This window comes from Pseudopodoces humilis, chromosome 3 (assembly GCF_049639895.1).
Source record: "Pseudopodoces humilis isolate 2021_Gansu_Grassland_sample_001 chromosome 3, ASM4963989v1, whole genome shotgun sequence".
In the NCBI taxonomy this organism is placed as follows: Eukaryota; Metazoa; Chordata; class Aves; order Passeriformes; family Paridae; genus Pseudopodoces; species Pseudopodoces humilis.
The window spans coordinates 4,258,458-4,270,998 of record NC_142202.1 but is presented as its reverse complement, the minus strand read 5'-3'; the positions used below and the strand labels follow the sequence as shown (position 1 = coordinate 4,270,998).

Genomic DNA, 12,541 nt, shown 5'->3' with positions numbered 1-12,541 from the left:
GTTTTACAATTAATTTGAATTAAATTTCTAATTAGCAGCTAAAAAAATTTCCTCTAAATGGCATTATGCCAAATGTGATCTCTAGTCCCTCTTCTAGTGGTAGAGAGCTCATGACTACAAAATAAGTGAGAGATCCAAAGGCTGTAGTATGCTGCAAAATGGATCCTGAGGGAAAATAACTTATTGTGGATGTGGAAATGAGATTTTTTTTCTTTTTCTCACCCCCCTCATAGAAGAGCAATAGCTCTGCATTCAGGGGATGCTCTGCACTTTCACTCCTAAATTAAAAAAAACCCAGGCTGGATGAGCACAAGATGAAATTGCTCGATACTGAGGAATGGCACATACATTCTTTGGGATCTTAAAATAATCTCCCAAGGGAACATTGTGGTTCTTCTTTGAGGCTTAAGACTACACGAATGCCAAATAAAGTTTCCATGCACTGACTAATCCAGTAGCTATCCATCACTCTGCAGGCCTGCTTCCAGTTCAAATTCCCTTTGTTGTTTTCTTGGCCTGCTTGAACCACTTATTGCCCTTTGGGTTTGCTACAAACACATCAGTGGGAACAGGTTTTCCTTCTGGGGAACTCCCACTGAAAGACATTTTCCAGTGGCCTCTCTTCATGCACACAGAGTTGCCTTGCCTTCAGTACTTTCAACCTGCTTTTAGGTCCAATGTTGAACTGCATTTCTCTGTGTGTAGCAGTGAGCAGGTGAGAAACAAGAATTCCCAATTGTTATTCACACTTATGGAATCAACATTCTCCTATTTTTAGATATGACAGTCCTTCAACTCCAACTGCAGTGGCCTAAGTAGTCAAAAAAAGTCCATACTATCACAAACACTGAACACTGTTGCTATCCAGAATTATCAGAGCTGCTGTGACTCTGGAAGAAAACCCACCAGAAGGCAAATTTTTCAAGGAAAAGCCAGGTCCTTAACTGAAAGATTTCATGGAGACTTTTTGGCAGAAATGTCAGTTTCTGAATGAGCTCTGAATCATGATAACTATTAGCCTAAAATGAAAATACAAGAGAAAGTTCCACTAGATACCTTTGATTATGTAAAAGTCCAGGGAGAAATGACTTTGAGGCACTTTGATGACAGCTGAATTCACAGCTGAAATAACATCATCTAGGGATGAAATGCTTTTATCAAATCTCAGCTTCCCTTGTGAAGATAGGCCTAATTTACTGACCTTCAAAGCACTAATTTCAATCATTGTAGTTTGGACCTGTATATTTTCTATAAAGGAATTTTTAAGCTTTAAAAACTCATCATTATCCAAAACAAAAAAAAAATAAAAATTTTGAGCCCCATAATCTTTTTCTTTTGTAGGTCTAACTGATTACAAATTCAAAGCTTTAAAAACTAGTATTTAAGACTTCAGTCTTAGCAGATTGCAGTTCACCTAAACATTCGCAATCTAAAACACTGGCAGGGCTATGGCCAATCTAGGAGAGCTGCAACTATGACCTACAGTTTGTCAGTGATACCCAAAATATTAAAATCCTTGAAAACTCATACTAATGTAGCAATTGCTAAGAATTTAAACTGGTGTCTGTGGATACACAAACAAAAGGCAAGAATAAAAGCATCCAGAATACATTTCCTATTTAAAAAACACAATTCTGAGTCTGATCGGACCCTGATCCCTCCTGCTCCACTCCTGGCTCCTCTCTCTCTCTGGGTCTTGAGATTTGTAGAATGTCTAAAATTCATTCCCTTATTTCTCCCACACAAATCTTCAAAAGTATCCAATAACCAAAAAATTAAATAAAATATATTCCCACGTGCTCCAGGGGGTTGTTTTTTCCTACACCATTTCAGTCCTTTTCTCCTTTTCCTAAAATACATGGCAGCCTTGGCAGAATGGAATTAGGTTCAAATCCCTTAATTAAAAACAAGCATTTATTCACTTAGGTTTGGCAAAAATGCTTTGATACTCCCATTTAAGCAACTGCTTTGTGCATATAATTTGTTCACAATTAAAATATAGTTTCCTAAGCTCCACTACCCTTCTGAAGGTAATGTGATTTATTAAAAAGAGCTATTGTTTCATCAGCAAGGCCTCTGACAGGACAGATTTGCATTGCTGGCTTTCATTTCTCCTTGGATGTTCAGGGGCAACATCCCTCTTTCCAATTTTTATTCATTTTTAAGTACTTATCCACAGTGTATAATGCAGGAACTTGTTTTCATCAGCAAATCAAGCAGAACTGATAGAATATTCAAAAAGTAGACTAAAAGGAAAGAATTGGCATTTTTCAGCACTCCTTTCATTCCAACATCTGCACACAGGATTTCACTGGAGTGGGTATTTCTCTTTTCTCCCACGAGCTCAGCACATCAGCATGACTATCAGTCCCAGATTGCTCAACTAAGAAAACACCATGAAGGGAACTGGCGACTGTTTGTCTTTAGTAACAGTGAAAATTGGATCACTTGGAGCAATCTGGGATGAATTGTGCCATCCATTTGCAGGAGAGAAGCCGTAAAAACTCATTGCTTCTTCCAAAGAGAGTTTCTGGCTTTCAGAAAATGTGGGGCCTAACAATATCACTCAGTAAATTTGCTATTACATTTACCCAAAAACTGACTGCAGTTTTTGGAGAAAGCTGCTTTTAGGAAATGATGAATTTTCACAGGATGCTTTGAGCATTTGGATGTCAATAAAACAGAACATACTTTTTCAAGCATTGAAATACAGTTCCTCTGTACTGAAGCTTTTTAAAATAATTTCTTATAGAGGTATTTCAAGAACAATGAAAGCTGAATTACTATGGTGCCCCCAGAATCACAACTACTGAAAGAACATAATATGCATCTACCTTAAAAATGCTAAATGGCCACATCACTGCTAATCAATAATACTCTTTTCTAATCAGAAAAAGATTCAAGTACAACAGTAAAACCCTCAGGAGTGTAGAATTGTCTCTTATCTTTTAGAGAAAGCTTTTTATCAGTGCTCTTCCATCCATTTATGGACAGGGAAGCAAACATGAGGGGAATTGTTCCATGCCAGAAGGGAGCAGAGCTCTTTCTCCTCATGCAGCTCCATCCACCCTGCCACACACCTGAGACAATGCCAACTCAAAGCAAGCATCTCTTCAAGCAGCATCTCAGCAGAAACAGGCTAATTTTACCAGTTCTCTTCTTTTAAAATATTCACATGTGCTCCATTGTATGATCTGACATTCAAAGCTGACTAAATTATACAGTGATCTTAAGATATTTTCAGTAACAGTTATTTTACAGCTGGAACATGCCTGACAAGTAGCCTGCAGAAGCTTTACAGCTCAGAACTCCTTGAAGCCTCCAATATTTTTTTGTGCTTCCTTCTCCTTTGTGTCCTTGTGTAACAGACTCAAAGTCAACAGTGCTCGATTTAAAAATAAATTTCAGAACCCAAATTCACACAGGAAAACATCTGATTTCCAATGCTCAGCCTGATTACCTTTTTAAACCTGGCAAAGAGCCTAATTCTCTTGGGTTTCAATGAGATGCAGGACACAAGTGCTCATTATTCACAGGGCATTTTAAAACCACAGTTTATTCCCACAGGAGCTTCCTGGTTGCTCACCTATTCTTGAGCCAGAGAGTGGAAGAGCAATTTGAAGGTCTGCCTACTCCTATTGTCTCCATGCCCCTGGCTGCTCACCTCAAAGGAAAAGTAACAGGCAGGAATGCTTTTCCATGCTTCCAGGCACATCATGGAGGGAATTGGTGGCAGAGAGCGACGCAGGCATTTTCACTCCTTCCAAAAAAGGTACAATAATTCAAATCTCAACCTGTCACCATGCCTTTTTCAGCATCTTCTTCCTTCAATTTACTGCATTAAAAGTAATGCATTTAGAAGCAGTTTTTTGACAAGAAAAGTCAAGACAAAACCATAGAACTGTTCCTTTTAAAGTAATTATCAAAGCCCAAACTCATTTTAAGGAAATCTGATCTTCAACCTGGTAATTAACAGAGATGATTCCAGAAAGAAAGCTCTTTTTTCACATAGTACAATGACAGATCTTGTTTCCATAAATGAGGTGAACAGGCTGATGCTGCCAAGTTTCAGCCAATATAGGCTGTTTAACACCAGGGCCCCCAAGAAGTAATTTTATTTCCATGTTTATGCACAGCTGAATTTTTCTCTTTGGCCAAGAACAGACTGACTGTCAAAAGCTGTAACTTCCAAAATCCAGACACAGCACATTTTGTTATATTTGATTTATTCCCTTCGTTTTCAAAACTAACTAAAAATGCTGCTGAAGATGCAGGCAGGTAATTTAGTTTGTGATTTTAATAGTTTCACTTTTAGTCAGTTTTGTCACTTATAATACATACAAGGGCACAAGGTGACAAGTCAATTACTTCTAAAGAGGCAGCAAAAGAAATTTGAAATATGCACTGGAGCAACAGTCACCAAGAGTCCAGTACTGGGCTCAAATATATCCCAAGAGGAGAACAGCAGGTTAGTAACATATTATTTAGTTCTAGTAAGATTCTTGCATTCCTTGTGGTTGAAGTCAAACTATAACTGCAGTTCAAGACTTACGAGGAATTGTCCCATAAAGTTCCAACTGCCAAGAACACATGTGGTTAAAAAAAAAGCAAAGAAAATAGTGTCCAGTCCATATGAAAACTTAAGTCTCATTTCTGTAATGATACTGAGCCCATTGCTTTGATGCCACTAAAATAGGAATGTTAGAAAGCAGTCTGCTGCAGTCAGTGAAGCTGTGTCAAGGTGAAGTGTCTCTGAACAGAGTTCATCAAGCACGCAGCATGACAGATCATTCAGGTTTACATCTGTCCTATAGCACCCGTCTCTGGCCTGGAAAAGTCCCATTAAAGTAAATTGCAGAAGTGATTTCTGCCATAAGGAACTGGGGAAGAGAGGGAGAGACATCAGTCAAGTACCCAATAAAGAGAGCATTGGGCTGCACACTTATCAAGTGACTTGAAATAAGGTTCACCACCACACACATTTCTCTTACTAAAGCAAAGTCAAGGCAGAAAATTTCCCAGCATTTAAAAAAACTCAAGTCAAATCTCAATGCTTAGAATGATACTGTATTTTCTGGAACTGATGGATCTTGAAAGAGGTCTAGCCCCATATTTGGGGTTTTTATCCATGAAGGAGAGTACACTCAAATTTATTTAATGCACTTTCATGTGGGCATCCTGATTTTACATTTTTAATTGTTTCATGTTAAGCTTTCTGAATAAATCTTAAAACACTTGGGATCACATTTGATGAACAATTATAAATTATTTCTTTGCATATTCCCCTTCAACATTCCTTCTAGACTCTCTTCCCTGTGCTACTCCCAAACAAAAGCACAGTGCAAATAGTACCAAGCAAGCCAGGTGAAGGTGATAAGGGCATGAATAGTGAAAGGAAGGAATCACACAGATGATAGCTCCCACTTCCTGCCTCAGCCATGAAGAGATGGAAGGGTGGATGTAAAAAAGCTCCCTAGGAAACTTGGCCTTGAGAGGCTGCCTGAACTCCAGCAGTATCTCTAAAACACAATAGAATTTGGAGTGATGCCTAACGTTCAGCATTCTGCCTCCAACTTATGATCCTTCCTTTTACAGTGAGGAAATATCCATGGAGAGTCTTCCCTTGCCATCCCAGTTCCAGGCTTTAAGTTTCCCCCCTCTCCCACTTCTACTCTGGCAACATGGAAGAGGCAGAGCAGAAAAGCAGTGATCTCCTTTTGAGCCTGTACACTCCATTTATGCTGGTGACCTACAATTGGGGAGCAAAGCAAGTTGAGAAAACCATCTTTCCTTTGTACACACAGTCAGCTAATGATGTTCTCTCAGACTGATTATCCTCCCAGGAAGCCTGGGCACTTAGGTATTCCTGGAAAAAGTGAGCATTAAATCCTGCTTTTCTGATCTGGTGGTGTTTTTCCCCCCACCCTACATTGACAGAAATATTTGCCATAGCATTAGCTCACATACAGCTCTCAGTGCTTTCCATTAAGTGCAGAAATGGAAGTGTCAAGACAACTTATTACTATTTATCCTTGAAGCACTCTGTGCCTCTATTTGTCTCTCATTACAAGCTAAGGAAATGCATGAGTTGCCTGGTACCTGTACCTCACAGAGAACTGAATCTGTAAGGATACACCCTAAAACACTACAAATAAACACAGGATGCTGCACACATTGATAAAAAACCCAAACATCATCTCAGCATCAGAAAACAGCTGAAGGAAAATGTGAAGGGTCTCTAGAAATATGGATATGGCTAAACAGATATTTAGAAGCAAACACAATGAAAGGAGAAAGAGCCAGCCACTCTTGTTGCTGCTACAGACATGCCTCAGGTTAAAGAGACAGCTGCACATTTGGGAATAAAGCCTTGGGAAGAGTAGGTCAAGCAAGTTCCCAAAAGCCTGCAGTCCTGCTAAAGAGGAAGCACATGTAATGCTCATGTAAAAGCTTACACCCCACAAGAGAGCTCACCTTCCCCCCCAGGGATGTGGAGACACCATCACAGGAGGTTTTCAAGCTGGACGGGGCCTTGAGGGTCTTGTCTCTGCTCCCTTTGCCATGACAGGCTGGACCACAGGGTGTTTTGAGGCCCTCTCCAACCTCATCTCTCTTGTGACTCAGTTACTAAAACAGCCCCTTCACTTTTTGTCAAATAGTATTTTTCTACAGTGACTTAAGGCTTGATTTGTCACCAAGACACTTCAGTGCTAGTGTTGCTTTCCCTTTTTTAAAAAAAAAAAAATTGAAAAATCCTTCAGAGTTTCCAAGACTTCAACAAAACTGCTGTTCAGGCTCTGCAGCAGCAAGGAAACCAATCTCAGCCTGAAAACAGTATCATTACCAGGGGACTGATAGCCTAAAGGAGGCAAAATCCACTCAGCAGGAGGTTCTATCTTAAATTTGCCATCCTGTAATCAGCTGTTGACAAACTGTTAATTGCCTGGAACTCATCATCCACCAACACAAGCAAGTGTTGAGGAGGACATGGGTTGTCTAACTGGATGCATTCCCAATCTGTCAGCACGTTTGCAAAGGATAAGTACACAACTGGTTCATCACACAAATGGAAATCACACCTGCTCCAAGCTGTCATTAACATATTACAGTGCCAGCTAACTGGGAGAGAGGTGGGAAATACAAGGAGAGCAGGAATTTACTTCTACTTTATAAATCATCAGCACAGCTTCCACCACAGTCAGTGGAGCAGCACTTGGTCTACAAAATATTTAAAGAGAAAGGAAATTTAAAAAAAAAGTGTTACCAAGTTCTTACAGTGCTAGATCTGAGACACCACAAAGCTAAAGCAAAAGCAGGAACTACTTTCGTAATATGAAGCACAGTTAAGTTCTGGAACTCCTGCTAAAGATCCAGGAACTATGAACAAGTTCAAAGATGCATAAATAAATTCACATAAGTCCATTGCTGATAATTAAAGATAAATTAAATGCTCCAGAAACCCCTATTGCTGCCAACTATTTCTAACACAAAAAAAATATTATACACAGCCCTAACTCAATCTTTCCTCAGGAAATTTTTAACCTTTGTTGAAACAGGACCCTTATTTTGGCAGATATTTGTCAGATCCAGCCTTCCAATTCCTATATTGAAGTTTAATCAGATGGGAAAGAGGGGCCTGATCTGACAGTCCTAACAGGGAACCAAGAAATTCCACAAGTTCAATCTTAACAACTTTTTCCTCTATCAACACTATTAATTCAGGATGAGTTGGCACAAGGTATTTGCTATAATTTTTAATTAGTACAGCAGTAATATTAACATTCCTCACTAGGTTATTCTGATACACAGGTGTTTTCAAAGGCAGTCATCTGTACAAAGCACTAGTGATGTGTACAGCATTAGTGACCAGTAGGAATAAAGGGAAGACATTGGGAAAATCCCTCAATGTCTGTTTAGTGTTATACAGCTCACCAAGTACATCTGAACACAAAAATAGAATTAAAAAAAAAAACAGAGTGTTCCCAACCAGCCCCTTGCCCCTGTCAGGGAAATCTCTCTAAATAAAAAATAGACTACAAAATTCCTATTACCAAACACAACAATATAACACTTGTCCTCACATGAAGACTGGCCCATTGGAAATGGAAGAGCAGGAGGTGTTTGCTGTGTCCAAATGAATAAAGCACCAAGACAAAATGCAGAAAACACAACTGAGCTGTTAGAACAGTCTAGGAAGCAAATTTAACTCTGCTCAGACAAACTTGAATGCCTTGGGCTACATCGGTCATTCTTTGTTTGCATCAGCTTCACTACCTTCAGCAAGGTAATTAAGATAACAATATATTTGTATTTGGGGTGTGCATACAGTATTTTATACAAAAAGGCTACACAGACCTTTTCAAGCCTCTTAAAATGAGATGCTGCAAAAGACACTGTTTGATTTCCCCATTACCTTCGTTACACCCCTCATAATGACACACTCCCCTGGATGCTTTGAGAAACCAGCTGAAGTGAGACTGCAAAGCAGCTCAAAGACAGCAAGACATATTGCAAACTGCTACAAAACAGCAAGAGGCACTGGCAGAGAGAAAGGTGATCATTTTCAGCTAGAAAAGAAAGAAATTTTTGATCTGAAGAAATATTTCTACAGGACAGTTATCCATGTAGAGTAGAGCTACACACTCCCATTGTTTTTTCATGCCGCATGAAAGCTCAGAGGTCCAAACATCCTCTCTAACTCCTTCCCTCCTTCCAGCTTGGATTTTAACAATCTTTCTGTTTCCTCAGAACAAAAGCAGGCTGGCAGCTAAAGCTGTGAAAGCAGCATGGCAATTGCATTAAATATGCCAGGTTTGCTATGCTACCCTGCAGAAAAATACAAAGTGAGGCTAATTAGAATCCAACCATAAGCAGCTGGGTGAATCCAATGAGAACTGCAACGCTTCCAAAAGCTTTAACTGCATCTGGCCTAGGTGTACTAGAACATCCACATTCTGTATCTGATTTCTCCACAAGCCTGCTGATAGCAATTCACAGAAATCAGATACTTTGCAAAAGGGTGTTTGAGCTGAATATGACACCTGTATTCATGCTTTCAGGACAAACATACAAGATACACAAAAAGCTCTGTCTATAGACAGCATTAAATATTTCCCTTCTCAGCTCTCTTCTCTTGAGGAACCACCAGTAATCTCCATTTCTCTGCAGGCTGAGGAATGGTTCTTTCAGAAGATTAGGTTAGTATCCAGTAATCTGTTCCTCTGAACAAACTATTCTGAAGTACAGAAGCAAATCCCACTCTCTAATCCTGTTGGTTTCAGTGACAGGAGCCTGTGACAAGCACACATCCCAGAGAAAAAGGATGGAGGAGCTGCCAGCTGGGAAACTTTATCCCCTTGCTTAGGCCAATCAAGCTAAAAAAACTCAGCCTAACTACTTCATGCAGAAAACTGTGAATTGCCCACATCTAGAGATTTTAAAGCATGGGTAGACGCTTCCCAATGTTATTAAAGCATCAGAAAAAATAAGTTTAACTTTTAAATGTTCCACTCTCACCTCCCAAAGTTTCATTCCAGCCCTTGTCTATCCATCTTCTCATATCAGGTAGCAACAAAAGCTTGAGCAGGGCTGAGGCAGGACCTGAGGAGGACGCCAGCACAGAACTAACCAGAGCAACACAAACCAGTTACAAGCAACAAAACTCATCACCTACCTCAAACACAGCAAGAGGATGAACCAGGCACAGGTACCACCCAGCTACAAGGTAAAATAGCAGGTTAAGCACTAAAGACAATCATAAAGCACAACTAGAGACCACCATCCCTACAAAAAAAACCGCAACCAACACACAGGACCCCAAGTTTGAGCTTAAATAGGGCCCAAGGAGCTGTGGGAAGGGCATGGGCAGGGGCCCAGGTGAAGCTGATCAAGACCAACAGAGTTGATTGGTGCTCTCAGGGCTCTGGTGCAGTTTCTTTTTAAGCCCCCTCAGCAACATACTTCCTTCTTTTTATTTTATTTTTTTTTCTTTCCAAAGAAGGTTCTGGTTCTTACTTTGCTGAGAAACAAGCAGGCTGGTTAAAAGCTATCTGCTTTTACCAGAGACTTTTAGAAAACAGGAATGCAATGTAAAAATAGCAGATTGATGCTGTAGTAACCCTAAGGGAGGGGTTACACTTTCATTACAGTCCCCCATGATTTGCTATTTTTTTGGTACTTATGTTAAGGGATAGTGCTGAGCCCTAAAAATTCTGGACATAAAATCCAGAGTTCTTCTTAGGCAGAAGTAACCAGTACCTGTTACCAGCCAAAAAAGTTGTAATTGTCTGGCCTTTTGTTCACAGCCCAGATTTTACTGGGAAATGATGAACCACAAGCAATAGAATATGGTAGGCAGACAGGAAGACTTAAAAAGTGTCTTTTACATTTCCAAATGACAGCCCTCCGTTTTAGAGAACGACAGCAGAGCTCCTTTCTTAGGGTGTGGTGGGACTTGCCTGACTCCCTGCACATTCTTATGGCTTTTTTTCTCCTTTCTGCAACAGAAATCACATGTTTGCATTTCAGAACTTGCTTGGAGAGTTCTTTAGTTTTAAAATATTTTTTACTGTTCTCTAAACTGTAACAGAGTATTCTTTTCTTCTATCTCAATGAAGCATTTAACTCAGCTTCTTCCCAAACATGTGAAAGGAGCAATACGGGAGTGCTGTCAGAAGCTGCAGTTTACCAGGACATGATTCTTGTGCATGGATCTCTGATTAAATCAAAAATAAACTATAAATTTCTATTAATACCTTAATGGTTTGCCAAAAGTACAATTCCCTATGAAGTCAAATCAGGAAGCAATCTTACCCTATCTTTGTGGCCAAGGCTCTTTCAGTGTTACGAGTGTCAGTGTCTGCTCAGTCACTGAACGTGGCTCCTTTCAAGATGCCTTTGGCTTCAGGTTTACACTCCTGGTGGTTTTCTTTCACAAATGCATCTCCAAAACAGAAGCAAAACATCTCCCTGTGGAATTTGAGACATAAACAGAGAATGTCATCATTGTCTTATGCTGTCCCGTTTTTTCCTACTCATTTATCATGGAAAAAGTCACAGAAATGGGACAACAAAACATAAAATATCAGCTTAAAGAATATCCATCACTTTCAGTACAGGGCTTTTCTGGAATAAGCCATATAAAATGATGTATTTATATCCATTAGATTGTTACCATACATAATCCACTTATTAGAACTGGTTTGCACTGTCCACTTGTGGACCTGAACAGTGCTTAACAGGAGAAGGATGGCAAATGAGCCTCTGAGCACTTACCAACTTCAAAATATTCCATATAAAGCCTGCTATTTCTAGATATCTGTTAATGCATTCCTTGGCAAAAGGGTAGCTCTGAAAGAAACTTTTAAATTAGCCCGTATCATCAGCCCACACTTCAGATAAATGTGCACCCTCTGCAGTTTTCCTGTTCTTTCAAAAGAAAAATATCTTGACTTTGTGACTGAGACCCTCGTGTTCTAGGGCTGGATCACAAGTGTTCTGCTCAGGAATCCCCCCCAAATCAAAATCAAACATTTTCCTTGTGGGGATCACCTTAATTATCAAACCGTATGTCTGAAAGTTGCAATAGGCTTAAATATTTACGGACACTCTGGAAGTAGCATTTAATGACGGGTTGCTGATTGTATATGCGAAGATTTCTGTGGCCTTGGCAAACAAAAGACTAGAATTTCAGCCTCCTGGAAGTTTGAGTACCCTCTTCTTTTTTTGCAGACAATTTGCATTTTAAAAGACTTCTGCTTTCATGCGGCTCAGCAACAAGATACAATTTCTCCATTGAACAACTGATCTGCAGCCTAACCTAGCAGTGACTCCTCAAGCCAGACTCCTGCCAAATCCAACAGCCCTGCAGGAAGAGGGACTGATACAGCAGTCCACTAGATCAGTGTCCTACTACCTGAAAGACAAGTGCCACCCCAGGTGACAAACTGCCTAAAAGGCTCTTTAGACAGCAGCAGTGTTTGGGCCTCTGGCAACTGTCAGCCCCAGCAGCAGCAGCACAGCGAGCTCTGGGAATGTTCTGTACCAGATGGAGCCTGGCCTGCAAGCAGTTGTCTGAGTGGCCCATTTTCCTTGGCACCTGTAGAGAGGCATTTGCTCACCAGCAGCAGAGGGGATGTAAATGCACCCCTGCCCAGGATTATTGATCTGTACAGTACTTCTTTTTTTTGAGCAGAGCTATTTATGTGACCACGTAAATTAATGTGACACGTAAGCAATCTTTAAATTTCATTTTGTAGGAATTCTGCAGCCTAATAAAATCACCTTTGTTCGGCTGGCTCATCATTCACCTGGATTTTTGATTATGAAAAAGGTATTTTCTGGAACAAGAATTTGGAACTCCACCTGCTTTACACTGCAGTGTAAAAAACTTCTTGGATTGACTCCAATTTTCATTCGACTAACTTATCATAAAATTACCCCACAGATTTTCTACTCTAACTGAAAGTGATCTTGTTCCTAAAATTCCAGGAACAATTTGAGATCATTGTCCCAAGAATAAATGGCCTGAAATGTCTATTGG

General features: G+C 40.0%; 1 protein-coding gene across 4 annotated transcripts in view; it reads right to left on the bottom strand.

The window, feature by feature from the left end:
• Positions 1-9,797, bottom strand: part of PLCB1 (phospholipase C beta 1) — a 369,472-nt gene extending 359,675 nt beyond the window's left edge. The window contains exon 1 of one of the 4 annotated variants that reach the window (XM_088052361.1): positions 9,674-9,797. The gene's annotated coding sequence lies outside the window, so the exon portion shown is untranslated. The remainder of the gene's footprint in view (positions 1-9,673) is intronic. The other 3 variants (XM_088052362.1, XM_088052364.1, XM_088052363.1) reach the window with 3 other exon arrangements.
• Positions 9,798-12,541: the final 2,744 nt, after the last annotated feature.